The following is a 4,748-nucleotide window of genomic DNA, read 5'->3' on the forward strand; positions in this document are numbered from 1 at the left end:
CCCCAAGATCTGCCAGTAGAGCTTCAACAGCTAAATAAGCTGTGAGAATTTTAAAACCATCTAAAGACTTATCTCTTACAGCAGGCTTACCCAGCATGAATTTAAAACTTGTGCCCTGTGTTTAATCTCTGTTCTGTGTATTTTAACATGTATTTTACAGAAATACTTTTTCATATTTATCTTTTAGAATATGCAAGGAGAGGCAATTAAGAAATAAAATTATTATTATTATTATTATTATTATTATTATTATTATTATTCTCATGTTTCTGGCATTTTGGAGAGAGAGAAACAAAGACTATACTGAGTATCGTCCTCAACCTAGTCTTGTATAGTGTTTTATATACATGATGTTCCCGAAATTGTATATAGCTGTAACAGCTAATAATTCTGAAATTCTTTTTTTTTTTGCATCCCCCCCCCCAAAAAAAATGTACACCCTCTTAACAGGATTAAATATCTCAATAGTAACAAGTAATAAAATAACAAAATAAACATTTAAGAGAGTTTGTGCTTCAACAACATGAGCAGTGCACTGCTGCAAAGGAATGACAATTTGAATTTCTCACATAAAATGAGGATGGAATGTGTAACACTGATTCAAACATTATACCATTTATTCTCAATATAATACATTTACACTGGGTACTTGGTATCTGGTGCTGGAGTTTGGTTTCAGAAACCCTTGTGGGTAGTAAAATCCTTGGATGTTCAAGTCCTATTATATAGAATGGTGTATTAATATAGTCTCCCTTATATAAAATTAGAGAATCAATCATTATGGTGGGGTGGGATGGGTGAGGGTGTAAATACTTCCAGGGCATGGGTGATTGGATCCACCTATATTTATTTATTTATTTATTTATTTACAGTATTTATATTCCGCTCTTCTCACCCCGAAGGGAACTCAGGGCAGATCACATTGTATACATATAAGGCAAACATTTAATGCCATATACACATAGAACAAAGACAGAGACAGACGCAGAGGCAATTTAACCTTCTCCTGAGGGGATGTTCGATTCTGGCCACAGGGGGAGCAGCTGCTTCATCATCCACTGCGATGGCACTTCCTCATTCCAACGGTGGCTGGATGATTTTTATGGAGTCGTAAATTAGTTAAATTAGCCTCCCCACTTTATAGTGGTACCTTAATTTCCTACTTGATAAATGCAACTATCTTTCGGGTTGCTAAGTCAGCAACCAGCAGGGGCTATTTTTTATTTTTAATTGTCGGGTGCTCACCCCACCAAGGGCTGGCCTTGAACTCATGACCTCTTGGTCAGAGTGATTTATTGCAGCTGGCTGCTCACCAGCCTGTGCCACTTAGCCTTCAAATAATCACCATAGCTACTATTAGCTCTTAAAGGATTTATGCATTTTGGAGCCACCCTGAGTATTTGTGTTTAAAGTCATCCAGAGCTATCTGCTGGTCACTGTCATTTCAACAGTAGCAAGCACCCTTTCCTCCCTGACTGCTTTCACTTGCTGCTTTCACTTCCCTGTTTTAGAGTTGCCAGCAACAAGCCTTCACAAATAATGACGCATTCTCAACAATGTTTCAATATCAATATAATTATCTTTGAAAATGATAAACGGTATATTATGAATGCTTCACAATATGTTAACAGGACACAACGTACTGGAATGCTTTCCTTTCAACACCTCATTGAAAGAAATGGGACCCAAAAATGCAGCTTCTAGAAACAATTTTGACTCTTCATTAGCAACACAGAAAAGTGTTTCTGGTCCATTTCTAATGAAAAATTCTAATAGAGATCTTTACATATGTTTTTGTATTGGGTAGGATCTGGGAGCTTAACTGCTTGACAAATTGTGCTTTGGGTACAGTTGTTGCATGACTGACATTGTGGTGAACACCTACCAGGCCCAGGGGAAGGGACTGCATTGGCCTCCCCAATATAATTTGGAATTACCATCCATCCATTGTTTTATAACCTGTCTTTCTCCCAGACCAGGACTTACATGGTGGACATAGGCAGCAATATCCTCCGTCTCTCAGCCATTTTAGGCCTTTTTGTAAAATAGAAAATGAATTGTAAGTCAATTTTCTGTTAGTTTTTTACACTACTCTCTTAAACCAAAAAAATCAGTGAGACAAAACACACATTTATTTATTTTATTTACTGTATTTATATACCACTTTTCTCACCCAAGGGGGATTCAAAGCGGTTTACAACATAATAATGGCAAAATTCAATGCCTAGCATACATATAAAACTAAATAATAAAATCTAAACAAGAAACATATAACTATGCATTAAAATCAATAAGTCCATTACACATAAAATATAAACAACATTTAGACATGAAGACATAGAATTAAAACACCGAATATAACATTAAAATCACATGATCCAAAATTGTTGACAATTGTCAATGTCAATTGTACATATTTCATATTTATGGGGGTCAGGGACTGTTGTGTGATAACATAGATGTAGATTTGTTGTGCAAGAAAAAATATATTTGACATAGTGTATTATAGATCTTAATTTTATTCTGCATGAAAAAATTACTTTTGCCACCTTTTATTAGGATTATTATCCTGCTTTTCCTTCTGCAAGAAAGGTTAAACCATCTGTCAACCTGCTTTTCATTCATGCTTTCATTACATTTTGTTATAGAGGGAAAGGTATCCGGTGGTTTGGCATCAGAAAACATTCTTGCTGTTTTCAGATTAGCATGTCACAATTAATGGCATATAAACAAGATTGCCATGTTGCAGCTCTGCCAGCGAAATGTGTGTCAAGAGCAAACTGGAAGGGAATCTGCTTACATTGCATCTCTTGGCTGAGTTTCCCTCATAAATCAGAATCATTCTCACCTTGCCTGATGGCTTCCCAAAGTCAAATGGGAAGAAGGAACACACTTAACCTGATTCATTATTCTGAAGACTGCCAATATGCCATGGATTTCCAGGCCCTCCAAGTGTAAGGGAAACCGGCTGTACAATTATCTCCATAAATCACCACTGATTACTGTATCCAAAATGTTGCTGAGCTTGAACATCTCAGTTGCACTCATTTTCTGGGGCCACGTTTCACTGGCAGAAGGACAGAAACATCCGGGGTTGTGAGCACAAACCTATGGATTTCTTTCTCACCTAATTCAATAACAGCAGCTGCCAGGACTCATATGAGCAGAAAGTTGCTTTAACCTTTCCCAGACTCTGGTCTCTCTCTGTGTGTGTTTTAAAAACAGTGATGTAGCGAAGGGCAAAAACAGGAGGTTGCTCCTCTAAGATGTCTTTCATATGGGGACCCTCCTTACGTACAGTGATAATGAAACTTACAAGTTTCTCTATTATTTGTTGCAGAACAGTAGAAGGGAAGCAAGATTGTCTTCAAACAGAGACTGAGCACTTTCCTTTGATGAAATGCCTGATTCAGTTTAAATAGTCACACTTCCCTGCAAAATTGTTTCTGTTCTTAATTCAGCTGGACAAAGATCTTTTGCTAATTTTCACTTTGTTTTGTCAATTTTCACTGTGATTTGAATGCAACTTATTGTTGGAAAAAACATTGGAAAAACTAGGATGTGTACAATAACCTTTTGCATATTTGGACTTGAGAAATTCTGTCTAAGATTTCAAAGAAGTAGCTGTATTAGTTCGTTTCGGAAGGCAGAGGGAAGAAGGATTTATTAAGGAAATAAAATAATCAGTCTCAAAAGTGCTAGTTTTGCCTGTGATTTTGTAATGAGCAACATTTTATCAGATTCCTTCTACAGAAAGCTGAAGTTGAGAAATGACAGAGTGCCTCTCATCTGGCACCATGCCTCACCTTTTTGAACATGTCCAAGGCCCGAATATCCCCCCCCCCCTCGCTTTCTTTGCTGCCTCCCAGCTGAGATGGTTCTTTTTTGCTGGGTCAGAGAGAAAGGGATATCACTGTGGTGATGACATTGCTAGGCAACCAAAACAGTCATCACCAAACACCAAGGACTTAATTTCTAAAATTTAGAGGAACCGGAGCTTAGGCTTTCCTGGAAACCTCTTCCCTTTTTCTAGAAATTCAAGGGCTCATTCATTGGTGAAGCTAAAATATGCTGGGTAAGATGAAATCAGGGGTGGCAAAGTACAGCCCTCCAGATGTTTTTGGACTACAATTCCCATCTATTTAAAACAGAATAGCTAATACCAAAGAATGCTGGGAGCTACAATCCAATAGAGTTAAGAGGGCTGCATTTTATCCAGCTCTTGTATTAAAAGAATCCATGTATTGCTAAAATACTTTATGAATTTAATTCATGTATTGGATAGCAAGGCTTCTGGCATTAAAATAAGACCTAAGGCCAAGCTATATCTCAGATTAACAAGTTTAAATTTTAGATTGATCTCAGATAAAGATGCAATGTACTGCTTCTCGGCCTTTTGGCTAAGATCAAGTGAAGACAAAGATGTAATGCAATTATGAATTTAGGACAAGTTTTTCCAAATTAAGCACACATCCATACAGGCTACCTTAAGTATGTGCACTGTAGATTTATGTTAACAATTTTAAAGTATTTTGACAGTTTTCAATTTATTTTATGCTTTATTTTAATATATTGTAGATTTTAAATTGCATTGTTTTTAATGTTGTGAGCCGCTTTGCAACTCAATCCAGAGATAAAAGTGTGACTTAAATAATACTAATAGTGATAATAATGTCCACATGTCCAACTATTTTTCATCCATCAATGTTTTGGTGTTAACAATGATCACTGCAGGGAAAGGGTGGGGC

General features: G+C 36.7%; 1 pseudogene; it reads left to right on the top strand.

Annotated features, from left to right (window-relative positions):
- The first annotated feature begins 4,380 nt into the window (after positions 1-4,380).
- On the top strand, positions 4,381-4,545 carry LOC134297228 (U2 spliceosomal RNA; annotated as a pseudogene).
- Positions 4,546-4,748: the final 203 nt, after the last annotated feature.

This window comes from Anolis carolinensis, chromosome 2 (genome assembly GCF_035594765.1).
Source record: "Anolis carolinensis isolate JA03-04 chromosome 2, rAnoCar3.1.pri, whole genome shotgun sequence".
Lineage (NCBI taxonomy): Eukaryota > Metazoa > Chordata > Lepidosauria > Squamata > Dactyloidae > Anolis > Anolis carolinensis.